The 21,282-nt window shown below is 45.1% G+C and overlaps 1 long non-coding RNA gene across 22 annotated transcripts in view; it reads right to left on the bottom strand.

The window, feature by feature from the left end:
* The window catches only part of LOC128149667 (uncharacterized), an 87,240-nt gene extending 66,657 nt beyond the window's left edge, over positions 1–20,583 (bottom strand). For 5 of the 22 annotated variants that reach the window (XR_008237725.1, XR_008237723.1, XR_008237808.1 and 2 more), the window contains exons 1-5: positions 18,564–20,581; positions 17,214–17,433; positions 13,066–15,108; positions 12,573–12,740; positions 5,824–6,018 (exon numbers count right to left, since the gene is read on the bottom strand). This is a non-coding gene — a long non-coding RNA (uncharacterized LOC128149667). Of the gene's footprint in view, positions 1–5,823; positions 6,019–12,572; positions 12,741–13,065; positions 15,109–17,213; positions 17,434–18,563 lie in introns of all 22 variants that reach the window. The other 17 variants (XR_008237722.1, XR_008237730.1, XR_008237802.1 and 14 more) reach the window with 12 other exon arrangements.
* Between the last annotated feature and the right edge of the window lie 699 nt (positions 20,584–21,282).

Below are 21,282 nucleotides of genomic sequence, written 5' to 3'. Positions count from 1 at the left end.
TTATTGTGCCTTCTATGTCCATATTGAATTACAATCCTGTTAACACCAAGACACCCAAAGTTCCTGGGTGTTTTGAAGCTCTCACCATTTTTCAAAATAAACAAGGGCTTCTCCTTTCGACGCTGCCTGTTACGGTTCCTGACTCCCAGCTCTTCCCTGCAGCATGTGGGCTACAGCTTTTCCTTCTCTCTCTGAACAGCAGGCTGGGACTCTGACTCCATCACATGGCTCAAAGGGCTGGAGGCTCAAAGGAGGAGACTGGGTAATTAAAACGGAGAAAGTTGGTAGTGTTCCTCCATGAGGACAAGGCTTATTGTTTTGGAGCTGCGGAGTTTCAGACAGTGCTGGGAGCAAACTCCACTAATGCCAGCATGTCCAAAGGGGTACAGAGGTGCTGGCAGTGCCTTCCTCCAGCAGCTGCAGCCATGGACCAGCATTGCAGGGATTGTTTGCACAGTGAAAGCCCACCTATATTCACCCAGACCTTTCTCACCATCTTTCTAGCTCCTTTCCCCATCTGCTGCAAAGCCTGTGGGCAGGTCTGGTGCACACTGCTGGGGGGAAGCCAGCCCCAGTGAGGAGAAGTCCCGGAGCAGTGGGGAGAGGAAGCCCTGAGGCCAGTTTCTCTCCATGCCATGGACCCAGAGTCTGGCTGCAGCAGGGCAGAAGCGCTGCCTTTCTAATGCAGAAGCGGACCCACCAGCGTGGGGCACAGGAACAGTCTGGGTGGCAAACAACAAAATTCAGCAGCAACTGTACAGAGAGAAAGTTTAGAAAGTTCAGAGTTGACCCAGAGAAGGTCCCAAACCGCCACAAGTTCTTGTGACAGAAGGAGGAAAAAGAATCTAACATCTACAGAAAGATATTTATACCCCAGGGAGCACACTAACTCCCTCCTTGCCTGCTAACCCTCCTCGGCAGCACAGGCAGCTCCTTCCCTCCCATGGGTAGGGCTGTCTGGCCATCAGGCTTCCCCTGCCCACGCTGAGGAGACTATCACCTCCCCTTCCTTCTCCCCGTCTTCATTTCTCCCCTTTCCTTGCTTTCCCCCACACGTGCTATCTCCTATTCATGTTTTTTTTATTATCAATATTTCCTTCTTCTGTTCTTTTTATTTTGTCCACTTGTCTCTTAATTTCTCTGTAGTCTGGAAAAGCTAAAGGCGCACAGCCAGTTCTGCCTCCAGTATGTAGTTGAGGAGCCAAAAGCATGAAATGTAAATTAGCTTTAAAAGAAAAAATTATTTCATTAAGTAACATGGCTGGCTGGCACTCAGAAATGTCCTCTTGCAACATACCCTGGTGATCAGAGATGCATGTTATTCACTCGAAAGAACTGCATGACATATTTGAATAATGCCTTTTAAATATTTTTGAAAGAATAAGACACTTTAAACCATATTCTGTAACTTGAAACTGGACCAAAAAATAACCTCTGATTTGAAACAACTTACAACACAATTTCTAGCCAAAATTAGTGTATTTTCTGAGTTTCTTTCTACCCACGTATTCTGTTTCAATATAAATTATTCTTCTAGAATTCAGTTGGGCATATTCGGTCTTAAAACAGTTTTCCTTCTAAAGCATGAGGAGTGCAAAAAACAAGGTATGTGGTTTTTCTGAGGCTGCAGTATAGCTGGATGTTTGATGGTAAGGGTACAGAAAGGAGCAGGTCGCACAGGACCAAACTGCCAACACAGGCTGTGACCAGAGGGACAGGCACTGCTGCACATCAGCTCCATACTGGTTATAATGAACAGCTTCGTAAGAGCTAGTTAATCAAATATGAGATCAAGTAATAAAAAAGAGACCTTCTGCACATTTTCTGTCCCTCTTCTCAAGGTCTTGCTGCTGAGGGCTGTCAAAGGAGTTGCATGGAACGAGAAAAGAGTTTCACACAGCAGTGCAGTATAAAACCAGTGTGTCATCCCCAGGGCCACCCTGGTGAGACATCCCTCAGGGAAGAGGCATCTGGCTCTGCCCTAAGCACCAGCCCTGCCTTGCTGTCCCACTTTCCCCCTCACCCACAGCATCCGCCAGCTTCTGGCGCAGCCACAGCCCCCTGCACGCCTGCCCGCACCTCTGGCAGTGAGGTGTAATACACAGGTTTTGTGTCACCTGGAGGACTAGCTGAATCTAACATGAGACTCCTACTTATATGTGGCCAACCACTTGCTCCGGCTGTGCCCCACAAGCAGATGGTCATCCCTTCACCAGCCATTGCCCGAGAGGTGGGGAGCATGCGTGCGCCTGGGGCTCTGCACCTCTCATCACAGAGGCCTCTCCTGCAAGCCTTCCCCCATGATTCAGAGAAACAAGCATCTTTATTCATGATGGTGATGTGATGTCTCACTGATGCATATTTAAAGGTCTGAGATATAAACTTCATCATGGAAATCAAAATGGAAAATATGGTGCTGGCTCTCCTGCCCCACTTGCAAGACTTGCGTATAGTGGGAAATTTGGCCTTGTTATCACCATTTTTGGAACCATCTTTAATTTTCAATGAACTAACTACAAGCAATTTAAGAGTTTGCATCAACCCTCCCAAAGTTAGTAGAAAGACTTAGCTGGGTGCTGGATTTGCCATGGATGAGCCATAGCAATCCTATGGGATATTTGTTAACTGTCTGCATCAGCTGCTTCCGCCTGGTGGTATGTGACTGCTCATCGCAGACACATGACGCCGTCATTGAACCCCAGCCAGTGCCCGAGCAGGGCTCTTACCAAGGACATGTGTGTACTTGCAGAAACAGAGGGATGACAGATGAGAAAACTCTTGTGGTTTGTTTTTCCATGTAAACAAAAATGCTTTTTCATAAACACAACCAAGGATGCAGGGAGCTACACTGGGAAACAATCTTAGGAAAACTACTCTTGGCTGCAAAGTTTATTCTCCTTTCCCAGCAACATTAATGAGTTGATATGTAGCGCTCAATTGTCTGCATGCAATGAAAGCTGCACCAGAGAGGGATGCATTTAGAGATGTCTGGGACACTTCTCACAGAGGGAGCTATTCCAACTGCCTACCATAGAATTCTGATGAGAGTGCAGGCTAAAGCCCCTACATTTAAGATCCTCATTTCCCTCTGGAGTCCAACAGAGAGAGTTCTGCTCCTCCAGAGAGCACTTGTGTTAGATGTCTGAAGTTAGATCATGTGAACGGTCCCTCGCCCATCCTCAAATTCACTTAGGACAATACTGAAAAATATTTGTATTTAACCCACAGCCAGCTATTACCCACACAGGCAAATGCAGGCTTTGCATGAAAGCTCTGCAGAGCCATAGGGCCATGACATATCCCAGCAATAAGATGGGGGACTCTGGAGGCTGGGGGAGAGAGAGAGAAACTTTAAATTAAATTTGAAATGGACGGTTCCTGGAGGTGGTTCCTGCAGCGCTGCAAAGCCTTGGTCCCTGCTCTCCAAGGCCACCTCCACACGCAGCTACTGGGAAATACTATGTTAGAAAGCTGGAGAAAATCCTCTTCAGGATGTTTATCCCAAGCAGTCAGAAAGCTGCCAGGGGCTGCCCTCAGTGGTGGCAGAGATGGGGCTAGGGGCCACGCACAGACAGTGCTACGGAGATGTCCCCATCTGCGTGTTTTTAGTGAGCATCTTTCAGCCTTTCTGCCCAATGTAGGGTGCCATTAGTGTTCAGGTCAATTATTTGATAGCCTGCTTATTGGGAACATATGACAGACACTTACCACATACCCTAAATATTCTCAATAGTTAGCACTTCTGAGACTCAGGGTCCTTTTAACAAGCCAAAGCACTTAGAAAAGGTTAGACCTCCATATCGGAAGTGAAGTTTTATACTTTCCACTAACATTTTATATAGCATTTTTATTATTGATTGTAGCACAGCACTCGGGGTCTCACAGGCCCCCTTGCACTTTGTAGCCTTAAAAATAGATATTTTTTGTTGAGGGATTAAAATGCATATTAGGACATTTAGGCAATTTAAGGGAAAAAAGCCCAATGTTTGCAGCTGGCTCCATTTACTGATTACAGTTTCATTAACCATGGTAATAGTATTCCTGCTAGTAAATACTTGCTGGAGTATTTACTTTATAATGCTAAAGTATTGCTAGAAAACAATACTCTCCTTTGTTTTCTCATTCCAATAAAGTTACCGTAAGATTACAAAGGAGTCTGATCCCAATGGAGGGCTACATTGGGGTTACACACAAACATACATATACACACACACCTAGACTATCTCTATACATTATCTCATTCACATGATTAACACCCATTCTTTAACCAACTTTCTTCTTGTTTTTACACAAACAGGAGGTCTGCCTATATAATCTAAACATTTTCTCCACACAGCAAGTATTCCCATTTTCTAGCTGGGAGAGTAAACATCTGACCCAGAACCGGAGTTAACCATTTAAGTCTTTAAGAGTAGTAAGGAGTAAAAATAAAAGCTTTTGCATGAGCCGAACGAGTGCTCAGGAATAGGACCCTGGTGGGACAGGGCAGGATAGGACAGGACAGGGACAGAGAGCAGGCAGTGGTTTCCAAGGCTCATTGTTTCCAGCAATTTTCCTTCTTTGTCCCCTCCATCTCTGCATCTCCCTGCACATCCATAGGCTCCCCAAGCACAGCCTGCTCTGCCATCATAGCTCCATTTTACATCAGTACCTTCTTAACTCAAGGCTGGTTCTTTGTTCTCTTTTGTCCTTTTCTTTTGCATCCCTGAGAAATTTGTCTACAGTTAAGAGCCATCTGTCATCTCCTAAAGACTTCTCCCTTTTGTAATTAATCTGTCACTCTCACATCTGCTGGGGATTGAGCAGAAATTAAACAAGGTCTGAATGTCTCAGAAGCTGGCCCTATAAGACAAGAAAATAATATAAAATCATTGTTTGGTTTCCACTGGAGCAAAAATTTAATTTGAGTTTACATCCCCCTGGCTTTCTGAGGTCTCTTCTCGGGTCAGAATAGGCTGGGCTTGTGTCTATCTGCACTTTGAAAGGAGGGCCTACCTTGGAGACAGTATCCCTCATCCATTGAAAAGCACAAATAATTATTTACAAAGATTACTGTTTACTAGCAAGTTATCTCTGCTTGACCCTACTTTTCCATGGAGGAGCCCTACTCAAACACCTTCTGCATTGATAACTGTATTTCATATCCACCAAGGATGTGTTCAAAATTTGCCATGCCATCACTGGTATCTGCAAGGATTGTTAAGTGTTTGGGGGCTTAACAGTACTGAGGCTTTCACTGATTGCAAAAAAGTATCAATTTTAAAATGTACCAATTTAAAAAGTGCTTTCTTAGGGATTTTTCTAAAAAAGTCTTGCTGAGATTTGTCCTGACAATAAACATGCACTGATGGACTGAATTAATTTTCTATGTGATCAAAACACATGATGTGTTTGATAATGGAATTACAGAACACTCTGCTCTCATAAGGACATTGCTGCAATCAAATATTCTTTTCTGAATCTGGGACAGCTGACATATGAGCATGCACACGAGAGGAGGAAAGGGGGAGAGCAAGATGCATTTGCCTTGGGATGGCAGGGGAAGCCAGGGAAGGAGGCAGCTGCAACAGCCACACGTGGGGAAGGGGTGGCCGAGTCAGACGGACAAATTAGGGGAACAGGGAAGAAGGGAAGTTTGGTGGGATTTGGCTGACTGCACCAGCCTTGCAGCTGCCTTCTCACCAGCGGCAATCTTTATTCTGAGCACACAATGACAGGCACACAGAGGAGGAGTCCAGCTCTCATTTTCACTGAGATAAGATGCAGCATCTGGTACAAGCAATAAAATTAAATGCAGCGACAGCAGCCTATGTCTGTAGATACCTAGTCAAGGTGTGCACAGTGACACTGAGCTGCAGGAGCCAGGTGGGAGCCAGGCTCCCAGCAGGTCCACGTGAGACATTCCCAGGTGAGGAGCTGCTGGCTGATGAGTGCATCTCTGCACCAGCGTCTCCTCTGGCCACGTCCGAGCCAGCAAGCAAGCCCGTTCTGACAAGCCAGAGCATGATCCAGTGCTGCCTGCCACAACATAAAAAGAAGTATGTTAGACCAGCTGAGGTCTGATTTTTGTCTTTCTCCTTCCATTTCCCCAGATGCAAGCTGAGACACAAGTGCAACAAACACAGGGGTTAATTTGGCAGCTGTGTGTCGTGGTTTAACCCCAGCCAGCAACTAAACACCACGCAGCCGCTCACTCACTCCCCCCCACCCAGTGGGATGGGGGAGAAAATCGGGAAAAGAAGCAAAACCCGTGGGTTGAGATAAGAACGGTTTAATAGAACAGAAAAGAAGAAACTAATAATGATAATGATAACACTAATAAAATGACAACAGCAATAATGAAAGGATTGGAATATACAAATGATGCACAGTGCAATTGCTCACCACCCGCCGACCGACACCCAGCCAGTCCCTGAGCGGTGAATCCCTGCCCCCCCCCACTTCCCCGTTCCTAAACTGGATGGGACGTCACATGGTATGGAATACACCGTTGGCCAGTTTGGGTCAGGTGCCCTGGCTGTGTCCTGTGCCAACTTCTTGTGCCCCTCCAGCTTTCTCACTGGCTGGGCATGAGAAGCTGAAAAATCCTTGACATTAGTCTAAACACTACTGAGCAACAACTGAAAACATCAGTGTTATCAACATTCTTCACATACTGAACTCAAAACATAGCACTGTACCAGCTACTAGGAAGACAGTTAACTCTATCCCAGCTGAAACCAGGACACTGTGCCAGATAGATAGACTCACCGGGAATTCGTGACCCCGGAGTGAGTCCCAGAAGAGACAGACCTGACCGTGACATTTGGTCATTGCAGCTGCAGAGCCAAGGAACCAGTGAAGCTGTTTGGGCCAGCAGCGGGAGGAGCACCCAGCCTTTGGTGGTGGGACCAGAGTCCCCCAGCACCCTGCAGTCCTCTGCCCCACAGCAACATCTGTGCCCAACCCCTGCCCCAGTAGCATCCCTCAGCAGCGTGGCTTCATGAGGAACTGTGGCACATTGATCTTTTCCTATTGGGTTTTATTGGTAAAAATGGACAAGCCTAAAAGATTTCCACAACCTTCTGAATTTACTGTTTTTCAGGAAACCCTGACACCTACACAAGGAGATGAAGAAGCCAAGGCACCATCCTTTGGTATTACCCACTGTAGCTGCATTCAAACATTTTCCACCCTAAGACCAGTCAGTGATCTCCCTCTCCTGCATGTGGAGAGGAGGACACGTTCCAAGAAGCCCAAGGAATGGTGAGAGCAACAGCTTTGCAAATACAACAGGAGCATCTGGGGTTTCCAGCCCTTTTCAGTTTTTCCCAGGTACATTGTCTTTGGGATTGTGACAGGAACAGATGGTATGTCTTTTTTCTTTGAATTGTATAGCCTGTATTCATTACCAAGCTGGGCTGATCTTAAAATGTGTGTTTGTCTTCCATTCGTTGCACTGTGCATCACTGCCTTGGGCTAAGATGTTATTTTTGTCAGCTTACTATTTTTGAAAGGAGAGAGACACATGCATTTTAAAAGCCACCTTCTCGGTTAATCTCAGCCACTAACATGCCTTTGAAGCTTTGGTTTTGAAGGGATGTGGTATCAGTGATCTTGACAAACATTTCAGTTTGCCCACTGCCATCCAGGGACTGTGCACACAAGTTTGCTTTTACTAACTGCAGAAATACAAGCAGAACAGACTTACAGTAGGTATATAAACAAGAAGGTCACAAGGTTAATGTTTGACTCTAATCCTAATGACTTTTTTCAGCCACGCACAAAGCATGACACCAGAAAGAATGCACTAACAACAAAGTAAAGATAAACAAGTACAAGAGAACAACCCTCTCCTTTGTACACCAGCTTCAGAAGTTGCACAAAAGTATTTAAAGTACAAATAAAAATACCCTAGTTTTATAATAGATGTAACTTTATCCATTCCTTTCCATTATATGTGCAATAAGTTGCTCCAAGGTACCAATAAATATATCAGAGGAACTTACTGGTTTATAAATATTTTGAAAAAATAGAAACTATTGCTTAAATAACCACTGTATAGAGAAAATAATCTCCCACGGAATCTATTAAACCGGGTTAATGAACTAGCAGGAAAAAGTTTCAAACCTATTCCCCCAACATCTAATTCAGAGCAATACTTTCAAGGTAAGTTTCGGACAAAAATAATGAGGAAAGTTGTTGAATATGGTTTTGAGTGAGCAGAAATTAAGTCAACTGTTTACAGAAATGTTTGCAAGCTGTGACAAATACATTCTGAATTGTTTAGTTAACGTGCAAGGTGATTCAAAGTACAGCAACTACATTATGACTGTTATAAAGGCTCTGTCAAAATATAACAATATTGCTAAGGGCTCTTGACACACAGATAGTGGACCCAGGCCAGTAAACAAACCCCAAAAGAAGTGCACATAGTTTACAAAAAAAACAAATGCTGCTAGCAAATCTCTTCAAATTTCTTTTCATAGATAAATGCAAAACCTTATCAAAAGACTGCTTCTGTGCCCAGAATATTTGTTCTGTTTCAGGACAGTTTACTTTGGCAACTTACTCAACTTTGCATCTGTAATTAAATGATGAAGATGAGCCAACGTGGCTCTGGAGAAATCATAAGAAATTGCATCTTATCTATTTGCCTTTTATTTACAGAGCTCTTCATGTTTTGGCCGCCCTAATGCATTTTTCATTAAAGCAGAAGGGCAAGTTTGACACACAACCTTCTCCCTCAGTGCACGCAGGAACTGTTATCCAGAGGCAAAGTCCAGCATTTTCTACCGCCTCAGCTTCTACCCCCATCAGCAATTTTTAAGTGATTCCCTCTGCTTTGGAGACTAGACGTCTCCTGGTCTATACCTGCCTCACTCCATGATAGGAAAAACATTCAAGCCCACTTCTGGCTCTGCAGAAGTAAGACCTGAGTGAGTATCTTAGTTGGAATTAAGTTCACATCTAATTGAATATGAACATCTATTATTTCCAGCATGGGAGTACCCTGGTGTCCAGCACTGCCTCGCTGTGGGGGACCCCGAGGACCCTTGACACAGTGTTTTGCTGACAGCCCATGAGAGATGTCTCTGCTGATCCGCAGCTGAAGGATTTGCCCAGAGCAACATAAGAACTCCCGTGGAGGGCTGGAGATGGGGCTCACCTCTCTCCAATCCTGATCAGAGGAGTGACCATAAATGCTATGCTGAGAATGGCACTGCCTTCTCCAGAGGAGTCTCAAGCCCAAAGGGACAGTGGGGAGTTCATATGGTGACACCTCGCAGAAGGCACAGGCAGAGCCCTGCTGGCATGGACTATGCTACAGCGAGGCAACGGCAGCATCCCCCAGCTGTATCAGCAGATGGAGTGGGATTGACCTTATCTAACATCTGAAAGTCGAGTGCTCACTCTGCGGGGTCGTCTTGGCTACCTCCGTGGGCAGTGCAAGGGAGGTATCTAAGACAGTGGAGTGACCATCCACTGGAGTCACCAGTCTCCCTTCCCTGAAATGAGTGGATAACTAGCTGCAAATTAGTTGGGACTTAGTCACAGCATGGATATCTTTGTCTGGATGAGCAGCACTGAGCTCCTTCCACATGCTTCCTTCTATCCAAAATACCTCCCTAGAAGCACCAATTTTTCTGGTGGATGATAAAGACAGTCTGGGATATCTAACTTAGCTGTAAGCTTCAACAGTGCACAATCATAAAATGAAATAAGGTGGTTCCCACCAGTATTAATTTGCTACTCAGATGTCCTGGTGAAACCACCATGCAGTGCCTAGGTTCAGGTACCATTAGGTGAGGTCATGGTCCTGCACCAGAGGGACGGAACAATTCTGCAATGGTCTTGACCAAAGGCTCATGAGGAGGGGACTGTGAGAAGGCAGGAGACCATGATGGCTCTCAAGGCACAGCTGTTTCTGAATGAGCTCCTCAGGCCCACCCAAGTGATGAGTTTGGACTTCACCCAGTTCATTGGCATCAATGGGTGATGTGAAGACTTGGGCTATGAAGAGAGACATGGGTTTATTTCTTATGCACCTAAATCAGCTCATGATTGTGTGTGACTGTTTATGAAAGCAGTAGTGTAGATGACCTTCCAGCCAGGAGTCTTTGGCCGGAAGGCTTTTTTTCCCCTCTGTCACGATTTCAGCATTCCCACTGCTGTTATCCTGACAAGGAGATTTAGAAATGTTCGTGTTTTCTGACAGCAGGCTGGAAATGTCTCAACATGAAATGCAACCTTCACAAGGGGAAACATCATCCTAAGTTGCAGAGAGACATGAAATACCCCTGCTTGAATGCAGCGGTGCGAAATCTGTTAGCAATAACAACTGCAACAGCGGGCCCATAAAATATGCTTACCAGACCCAGGATTCACTGAAACACAAACAAGCTGTACACTGATAGATGCAGGTTTCAGAGAATCAATGATCTTCATGAAAAGCCCCCTGCTTGTGGTGACCCCCTTGGTGAGGGGGCGAGCACAGGGGCAGAAGGTTTGGGTTTCCATGGGAAATTTAAAGAGCTGTTGCACCTCACTCCTCTCTCCCCCTGCCCACCCCAGCCATCAGCACACCGCAGGCAGCACGCTCCCACCAGCATCCCTGTGGCTGCTCGAGGGATGGTGGCTGTCACCAGCCTCAGCGGAGCTACAGCGAGAGGCACCAATCTGGCCAATACCAATGGGTCCCGTACACCCATACCTGCACTTCAAACACCTCCAAATGCCCAGTGAGCAAAATCCCTCACCGTCCTGGGGAGCACTGCTGCCTGCCCTTGCCTTTGCTCTTCCAGACTCAGCAGGGCACTCCGGCAGGAAAATACTAACTCAACTCCCACAGTAAAAATGCCACAGAAAAATAACAAAAAGAGCATTATTTTTATTCTTCTGATGTGTACACAAATTTTTTCCTGATTCCTGAGCAGCAATGCTCTGAGATAGGCAGAGATGTGTTTGAAAACTAGCTCCTCATTAGGTACGGGAATTGAATTTCTCAAACATTCTTGTGACAAAGTAAAACAAAACAAAAAAGCAAAGGGTTTGTCTCTTTGCCATCATCAGCTAGGATGTGTCAAGAATTTGCTTCCATAATGAAGACAACTTGGCCGAAGCATTTTCAACCTGTAGAATAAATTAACTGGTTTTAAAACAAAACTTAAATTTGTATCACAACTGACAGACAAGCTGTGTCAGATTGGCTCCAATATAAAACTGAGCAAATATCACAAGTGTTCCCTCTGGATTCAAAGTGATACTGCTTCAGTCATGTTCTTGGCTCCTTGTGTCCTCCCCCGAATTCCCTTCACCACACAATTGTGGAAACCTGATTTTAAACTCATGCACTTGGATCTTCCCAAGCATGGTAGTTTTTGTATGAAACGAGAGACTCCTGGAGGTGCCAGAAGAGTGTTTCTAGGCTCTTTAGCCAAAGGCAAATAAATCAGATAGGATAGGTCCGTGCAAATTGTGCAAAAAAAGGCCGAAACACAAGTTTTTCTAATGTGTCTCTGAAACGATGAAGCACAATTTTAACTTTACACCCACCCAATATATCTCATAACTGCCTAACAGTTTTTGAGCGTACAAAAACTACATGTAGGTAGTTTAGAAAAGCAAATTTTAAACACTTGCTAAAACTCTTCAGTTCTATTGAGTTGATACTCTGCTTCTCTCTAAATAGTTATCTTTCCCTGGCTGCTTGCAAACCTCAGGAGCATCTTTCAGCTGGGACAATCTTTGGTCTGGGAACTGGATAAAGGAATCGACTGTATCAGCAAACACAGCACAAACTAAGAGACAGGATAGCACATAAGCCAAGCCAAATGAATGTACTGTTATTCAAACACATATAACAGAAAGGGCCTTGCCACTACTTGGGCTGTAACATGAAGGCTCTGACCTGAATTTAGAGAGTAAGTGGCTAGAAAAGCCCAGGCAATGATCTGGCCAAAGTCTTGGCACTGTACAGCACCCTGTGTAGGTTGGGAAAGGACTAGTGGCATCCTGAAAGGAGCACCTCCCAGTTACACCAGGTTTGAAAGCCCTGGAAGCCTAACTTCTCTAAACAAACCATCCGGTTAACCCCCCACACACACTTATTTTGCCCAAATTTAGACAGATTCAAATTGACAAACATTTTCCAGAGCTCTGACCTTTCCCAGTCCGCCCATCTCTGGCTTCACCTCTAATTAACAAGTGTTTTCTCCTGAAATATCTATTACGCATCTATTCTAAGCAAAAACTAAACACACAGAGGCTGTTCCCGTGCAGAGCCTACCCCGGGGAGGCACACATGAGCTCTCTGACAATGAGCAGCAACCTGCTGTCCACTCCCATTTCCCCAAGGTCATCAGCAAAATGGAGAGTTTGCTCCTCTTGTAAACCCCTCACATGCTGCCAAAGCAGAACATACACTTCAGTATCCAGACTGGTGACTTCAGAGAGCATAGAAACAGAAATGCAGAAAGCACTAGAAGGGAGGATTCATTTTTTCCCAGTGATGTCAAAAAGCCCTTGGATCCTGCTGCATGACATGGCCAGGAATGATGGAAGCTGCTAAGAGGATGGAGACTTTTCTTCACCTTAGAAGAGAGAGTGCAGATCAGCTTGGCACAGGCTGTGGGTTCATGATGTAAAACATGCAGCAAAATCAACTTTGGGTGTTTTCCCGAATGTGGTGTCCATTCCCACTCTGGCGCCGTATTGCACAGCCCCTGACTTTGTGCCAGCACCACTCTTCATGTGGCAAGCTGAAATACAGATTAAGAAGAAGATCCAGCTTTTAAAAATGTAAGAAAAAAATCTTTTTTTTACTTTCTAAAGCTGGATTTGCTCTCAGATGGCTTCCCAGCACAGCCTCCAAAGTGGTGAGCCAGCACAGATGGGGAGATGCACGGAACAGGAGTGACTGTAAAGGATGGGGGGAAGAGGCAGGTGTACGCTAAGTACAAGGATGTCAGCATTATCACGGAGCTCCCTGTGGTGTGGCTGGGCTTGATGTGCACAAGCTGTACAGTGGGGTGACAGATCTAGCATGTATGAAAAGGGAAAAGAAGCTCATGAGCTGTGTGGTACCTCCATCACCCGCTCCTTAGCCAGGCTTTCAAAGATGACACTCGGCTCCTGTGCTCCCACTGGGCCAACTAGATGCACGCTGGCAGAGTGGAGCCATTTACTTTTTCAGAGAGCAGGATGGGATCAATTCCAGGACAAGATGCTCAGAGCAGGACACTGCCCAGAGACTTGGAACTGACTTTCACTCTTTTTTTCTGCAGTTCAAATTTACCAGGCAATAGCCAGAAAAGGGACCCAAAGCATAAAACTGTGTCAAGCCCAAGATCAGGGTCCACAAAGAGTGGCATACAGCAGCAAATGGGTCTAATGTTTGTGCAGTGATCTGAGCAGTGTTAGAAGAGCAACAAGGAATTAGTTATCAGAGCAATGGATACTCCAGATACTGTCAACAAAAGGATGCAGCCTGAAAGCCAGTGGGATCATTATTCACGTTAAGCTATTTCACAAACCATGGTGTTCCCAGAAAACCTGATACAGAGCAAAGTAGATAAGAAGGTGAAGAAGGTTTCCAGAGGTGATCTGAGAAAGCATGTGAAAAATGTCTGCATGAAAAAAAACCACATGGGAAAGGGCACAGTTTGTAACGGTACTGAGGGGAGAAAATACAATAGCAAGATGATTTTTTGAGCTGCAAGCTTCAACTCTGCAAGCTACATACAAGCTAAGAGGAGATGTGCTGGCTGCAGACACACTCCCACGAGCATCCGACAGCTGACTGCCAAAGCACCTCCTAAACGTGATGATCTGATGGTCGAAGTCCTGTCAGCTCACAGACAAAATGGAGCAGGACTGCTCGTGTGACTGCTGGGGATGAGATGCTGTAGAAAGTGTCTGTGAGCCAAGGAAGGCACATTCCCAGGCTCTGCCGGGAAGCTCAGACAGAGCCTCAGTGCTAGGTGGGGTTTTGTTTAAAGGCATGGTGACTACATTAGCAATAGAGCACAATACTTTGCAAAGGGTAGGAGGAAGCCAGATAGTGGTTAAAATATCTCAGAAAAGAGCTGTCACTGAGAAACTTTTATATGGAGCAGTGGAATTAGGGAATACAGTAAACCTTACTGCAGATGCCAAAAAAGTATGGGACAAGTCAAGCCCATGTGAGTGACGTGAGGAAACTGTTCCTCTGCAGCAAAGTAGGCATGGATATGTTTAACTGGAAAGAAAACTAAATGCTCACCTCAGGCAATGCTCCTTGCTCTCCTGAGCTGTCCATGCTAACAGATGCTACATCTAAACAGAGGATTATGGATATCCCATGTTTCTTCACTTTAGTATATGCCAGAGAAGCAAACACAAGTTAGTGGAGTGGATCCAGACCATTTCTGGCAAGGCAGTTTTATTCCAGAGGAAGAGCACCCACAGGAGGATTGCCAGAAATGGCTATGTCACCTTAAATTCCCAACCAAAATGAACCAAACACATAAACAAGGCCTTTTCTGGCACCTTCCAAAAGAAGGTCTCAGCATTTCTTACAAGCACTACTCCATCTCACAGTCCTTTTGTGATGTATTGTGTATGTGGGAGATGAAGCTCCAAAAGGGTCAATGAATTGCATAAAGCCTGTGGCAGTATTGGTAAAAGAGATAAGATACGATTTCTTGGTCCTACTTAATAAAAATAAAGTAATCTGTCTTTTTTATTTGGAGATGTCCAGATTCCTTCTCCAATCTGTATATCAATAGATGTTTATCCTTTCTAGTGATTTCAGATTTTACTTATTGTGGCAAGTTAAAGGAACAGTTTGTATTTTTATAACTGTTTTTATAGCATGCTTAAGCATACCACATAATTTACTTCATAAACATCACAATATCACAATGCAAACTTCATTAAGCTTTAGCAGAACTAATTACATTGTCAACTAAATACATGATTAAGAAAATGGCAACCAACTTACTTCTTGGCTCTCATACCTTAGAATTTGATTACTATAAATATATGCAATTGCATGCACTGCCAAATACTGTACTTCAATGTTTGTCCATAAAATGTAATTTGAAATGCATGTAGGATAGTACAGCTTTTGTAAGAGGAAGTTATTATCTGTGATAAAAGCAATTGTTGACATTAGAAATACAAACTAGAGGATTCAGATGGGAAATTTAATAAAAACAAATGTAGAAAGGAAAAGGGAGGTTAACAATATGGCAAAGCAAAGCCAGATGTAGCAGTAAATATCTGCCCAGAGGCAAACCTGGACTGCTACCTATCAGAGTGGCAGCACAGCTGGTTTATTTTTTACACTAGACATGGTCAGTAGGCAGACAACAGGCAAGTATGCACTTAAGCTGAGAAAAAGTAAAGCTAACCATACATTTCACTCTGACATGTGTTATCTTAAAAGAGGGAAGGGCCATTTGGTCAGGGAGCTTTTTGGTTTTGTTTTGTGTTTTAAACAAATGCTACTACCTACATTTCCTCTTAGCAATCATCCGAGTTGCATAGGTGAGTAAGAAAGCAAGCAAGCCAGGAACACTCAGTCAATATGAGCTTTTCTCCAGCGCGTAGTGGGCCACAGGAGATGCACCAAAGCCGTGCGACTCCTGCCCATGGACCACCTCCACCTGTGCAGGGCTGGGGTGCTACCCCCAAATGAAGTGTCCTGTTTTCCCACTTCAACTCCTCTCCCAGCATGCAGCACATGCATAACAAAAAAAAAGCTTTGAAAACTGCAGAACAAGGCACTCTCTGTGCATCCAGCTCAAGTACACTTCCCCAGGATGAGTAGAGTTAGGGGCAAGGAGAATTTCCTTGGTGAAACTCATGCTGGGAGCCAATGACCCCACTTGGAATAATCAGAAAGTTTGAATAATCTAATTGTACTGTATAATTTTTTTTCAGCTTGAAAATGTCAGGAAGAGGATGTTACAGCAGGACACAGGCTAATACACAGAACAAGCTGGCTCACATTACTATCTTCTGACTTTTTTTGTTTTCTTATTTTGGTTTTGTATCCTGCAGTTGTATCACTCCATAGTAACAACCTGCTGAGTGAGAAAGGGATTTACAGTGCTTTTCTCTAGTTCTTAAAGTATTTCTGTCACTTAGCTGCCATTTCAGAGTTAAAGGAGAACTAACTACACATTTTGGACTGACCTAGCTGTTTTCTCCCTTTTTTAAAGAAAGTTTTTCAGTGACAAATGTGGCAGAAAGTATGTTGCGTTGTGGGAGGGAAGCAGCGTTTGGTATCCAAGGGGTACATCTGCACTAAATTATCATGCTCTAAAGTTTGGACTGATTTTTCGATTAACAAACTGTTTTACCATGTTCCTTTAACTATTGGAGAAATAAGTTGTCTGTCAGTGTTTCTCTACCAAGAGTTTAAACTGAACATCAGCCTCAGTGCAAAGCTCAGCAGTCACAGGCAGGGCAGCGCAGAGGGGAGGCAGAGCCTCCAACTGGGCGCTGGTACCTGCACCTCTGAAGTCAAAGTGGGGAGGAATTAATGTTTAAAATTGTTACCCACAAAGAGCAAACACGCTAACCTCCACAGAGGATTTTATCCCTGTGTACACAACCATATACTGCCACTGGAGCTCTCTCAGCGAAGGGAGTTGGGCAGGTTCAATATTTAAGCCACATTTCCAGCAGATGCATGTGGAAATCCGCAGCCCAGTCTCAAAGGCATAACTCGTGGGTGCACTGGGAAGGCATGGCCGGGCATAGCCCTGACATGGGGCAGGGGGCTGTGCTGCAGCATGGATGTGCCCCTGCCACGGAGGGACCTTGCTGGCTTTTGCTGACAGGGATTGCACACCCAGGGAGGACCTGGCAGGGGCAGGAATGAAGGGTGGGGGTGGAGGGCACTGAAGACACCTAAGCTAGCTGCAGGGGAGGGGAGCCAGGCACATTCGCAGGGATAACTTGGGAGGGGCTGCTCTTTTCAGCACTATTTTCACTATATTTTCACTATATTTCATTGTATAATTGGTGCGATGAGGAAGGCACCAGCTGCCAGAGTGGGTGGGGAGGGGGGACGTAAGGGCACTGACGGAGGGCAGATGCAGCCCCTTCCTTTATGCTAACCAAATGCTCAGTGACAAGCAGAGGAGAGAAAGAGCAGCAGTGAAACGGAGATGCGTGTGATCATGGCACTGGCGCCCATGAGCTGGCACTGAGGGGATGGACAAGGAGGTGTTTGGCGGCACCTTGCACAGCTTGACTGCAGCAAACCGCTTCCAGCGTAAGCCCTGAAACCCCATTCTAGAAACATTTTGAGTCAGAACCAAGAGGCTTTTCCAGCTCTGCTACGAATTCAGTTTCTCAATGTGATGAGATCCTTCCTGGCTCCGTGAGCTTTCATGTGGCAGCAGGGCTGGGCTTCCGAGCCACGGCCAAAACATCTGAGTGCACAGAAAACAGAGGCAGCTGGAAAGTAAAGGTGGAAATAAACTTGGGGTGATATTTTCCCTCATAAGGAATTGGGACAATCTATTTTCTCCATAAATCTTTGTTGCTTAAACTATTGAGCAACTCAACTTATACTAAGGAGAAAAACAAATAGACAAAACAATGAAATAAGAAACTTCAGACTTGTGCAACTAGCCCTTCCAGAGAGGACTGCCTCCAGCATAGACAGGTAGCCCTCTCGCCTTTTCCACTCTGGTCGCTATATGTAGGCAGTTCTATGCATTATCTTCCCAGATCTGATCCCAGGCTTGAGATCTAGAGAGCCTGGGGATGTTAGAATCTACAGGAAACATACTGTAAGTTTTTGAGCAGTTTGCCATCATATCTAGCAATGGGAGCTGAAATGAAGCTCCATGCAAACAGAGCGACCCACCAGCCCGGACCCAGGGCTCACCCTCCTCCTCAAGGAGCAGAGGATGGACAGAGCAAAGTGACAGGGGTTGGCTGACAAGGTCATTCACTGAAAGAGCTGAGAAGTTATCTCATGTTTTGTGAATGCTGATCCTGTGCCCTTTACTCAACTCGATGAGACCTTAAATTATACGCTGTGGAGAGTCAAGATCATAAATAAAAAGGAGGGCTCCTCAGATAATGGCATTCCAGTAGGCTTACAAATATGCCTCATTTGGGAACATATTACATTACAGTTTTGGACTTGCCAAATGATCTTCTGTTCTATTTATTACCAGCAGCCTTATATCAGGCTCATATTTCAAGTTCTTAATTTGTGCAACTTTTGTTCTACCTCAAAAAAAAAGATTTTCTTTTTTCCCTTGATCCCAATGCTCTTACCACCCAGGAATCAGAACTGACAAAGGACATCAGGAAAAACCCCGACATACCCCGGCATTTTCCCAAGGTGCCCAGCTGAGGTACCACTAATACTGCAGCATCAAGATCAGCCCTGTAGGAAGAGATTCACCTTTGTTGGCACTGACGTCAAGCTCACACTTCAGAGATCAACTTTTTGGCCCCAGGAAAGCACTGGCCAAACAAACAAGCGGCCTTACGTACAGAATTAGATCAGGGACACCAAGTAAAGTGAAACAGATTCATTCTGATGGCACATGTAGAAATGTTTGACTTACCCAGCACAAACTGGCCAACCCAGTTCCATCAAAGTGCTCTGTGGTCCTGCTCAAGGTTTCAGACATGTGTTATAAGGAGCAGCTGCTGCTCCAGGAAGCATGTTTCAGTCCGGGCAGGATCAAGCCCTGAGAGTTTCTGGTGCATGTTTCAGAGAAATCAGCCTCAGCCTTAGGTATCCAAGTTGGCTGTCATAAATATTTATTCATTAAAGAAAGTCCTTGTTTGTTCCTGGTGCAGTTTCATAGCCTTCTAAAGACTCACGAACAAGGGAAATGTATGGGCAGGGAAGGGAGGAGGAGGAATTTCCTCCCTTTCCTTATAAGTTAAAAAAAAAAAAAATACAAAACCCGAGCTTGCCTTGTGGAAAATAAACTTGTCCAGTTTTGTATACATGTGTTTCATGTACAAACTTTCAGTGACTCAGATGTGAAATGTGCCTCAGGTTTGTTATGTGTTTTGTTTTGTTTTCTAACTCTCCCTGAGAAAACATGGGCCACAGTTCAGGCTGATGTCTATCCCATCCAGTAGATTGCAGGGGATGCACAATAAAACCCCAATCCTGTGAGTGTTCGTGCATGCATGAATAGACCTGCATTCACTGGGCTTTCTCATGCATGTAATTGTCTGCAGGATCAGGGCCTCAGGCACCGCACAGAACTTGGGTATGTACATTTACTGGGGGCTGGAATTTGTTGCATTATTTTGACATAAACTGTTCATCTCATTTCAGAACTCACTGCTGCATTCATGCCAGCATTCCCAACTGGACAGGACTGATTTTAAGCAAGCTTTAAGAGACTACCAATCTCTTTTTTCTTTCCTGTCAGCATTGATCTCCATCAGACCCAATGTGCCTCCTTTTTAATCATCTTGCTTCTCCTGCAGCTCTCTGATTAGGTCACATTTCAATTTGTGCCTGCAGAGTTGCTCCCATGTTAGTGGCTGGCAACATTACAAACACAACTTCTTGGCATTCATGACTGAACCACGTCAAAGACCCCCAGGTAACTACAGATAGTTGGAAACTACTTCATGCGTTTGAGCTATTTCTGCTTCCTTGTGATGCATAAAGAAGAGCTACAGTGTGGCTGATAAGGTGTATTTGATTTGTTTGGATCCTCACCTGGGAACTACTTGTCTCTCATTTTGCTTGCCTGGAAAAACGTGTTGTGACTTCAGACGCCTTAATTGAGGCCCTGAGGGTGTTGACCTTCAGCAGCAGTCCCATCTATTCCCGATGTCCATCAGTCACTGAGGTTAATAGTGTGCGGTATTAAAAAAACAAGAACATCATCTCAGCATCTGTCAGTCCCTTGGATCATGTAGTTCATTTCATTCATTCAGTAGCTAGCAGGGGGTAGGGAGAAAGGAGCCCCCTGAACCCACCTGCTGTCAATCTGAGGGGCTGGGCTGGGTTCCAGAAGCCACAGGTGAGCAGCACTAGGCAGCCTGGGAGTTAAGCCTTGACTTGGATTGTATTCACATTTTGGTGGTTCTGACTCTGTTTCTGAGTTTGTGATGAGAACCCCCTTGGTGAAATAAACCTTCACCTCATGTTAGCTCATAGTCATCCGAGTGAGGCTAAGACGGGGCAGTTGTCTGGAGATGGCAAAGCCAAATGGAGCAGGGAGGACCTCTCCCAGGAGCAGTGTTTTGGACCTCCAGAGGTCAGAGGGAGTTTCTTGCCATCCTAATAGGGCCAAGAAGGGAAGTTACTAATGCCAAACCCTGGGATGTGGGGAGGAGCTCTCTCTGATAGGTACAAGGTTATGTTAGGACCCCCATTCCCTGCCAGCCACAGGAAGCCCAGAGATACCCAACACCTCCAGGCAAACTCTTAAGCGACACTTCTACTGCACACAAACATTTTGGTTACTTGTCTGTTTGGGAACAGAAATACATGAAAACTACAATCCAGTTTCATGGGTTCTTGGTAGCATGCTGTTTATTGTTCCCGGAGGAACAATAAGGATTCTTAAAAGCAGATGGACTCAGACGCTCTGATGATTTGCTGTAGAAGCAAAACAATGGGCCAGATTTTTTAAAAATAGAAAATTCATCCATTGCACAAGTAAACCCCGCTCTCCTCTATGCACAAAGTGGGACAACGTTTTGCAGCACGTTTTGCAGATGCAACTGAATAAAGGGTTTTCCTGACACAGTAATCATGTAAAAATCAAACATGAGCAAGGACTTAAAACCAAATATAATCACAGAATCACAGAATTGCAGAATGGTTGAGGTTGGAAGGGGCCCCTGGAGGTCATCTGGTCCAACCCCACTACTCAAGCAGGGACACCTACAGCCAGTTGCCAGATGGCTTTTGAATATCTCCAAGGATAGAGACTCCACCACCTCCCTGGGCAACCTGTGCCAGTGCTCGGTCACCCTCACAGTGAAAAAGTGTTCCCCGATGTTCAGAGGGAACCTCCTGTATGTCAGTTAGTGCCCATTGCCTCTGGTCCTGTCACTGGGCACCACTGAAAAGTGCCTGGCTCCATCCTCTTTGCACCCTCCCTTCAGCTATTTATATACATTAGTAAGATTCCTCTCCTCAGACTTCTCCAGGTTAAACAGTCCCAGCTGCCAAATCCTTTCCTCATAGGAGAGATGCTCCAGTCCCTTAATCATCTTTGTGGCCCTTCATTGTGGACTCTCTCCAGTATGTCCATGTCTTTCTTGTACTGAGGAGCCCAGAACTGGACACAGCACTTCAGG

Source organism: Harpia harpyja, chromosome 1 (genome assembly GCF_026419915.1).
Source record: "Harpia harpyja isolate bHarHar1 chromosome 1, bHarHar1 primary haplotype, whole genome shotgun sequence".
Classification (NCBI taxonomy): Eukaryota; Metazoa; Chordata; class Aves; order Accipitriformes; family Accipitridae; genus Harpia; species Harpia harpyja.
This window is presented reverse-complemented; position numbering and strand designations above follow the sequence as displayed.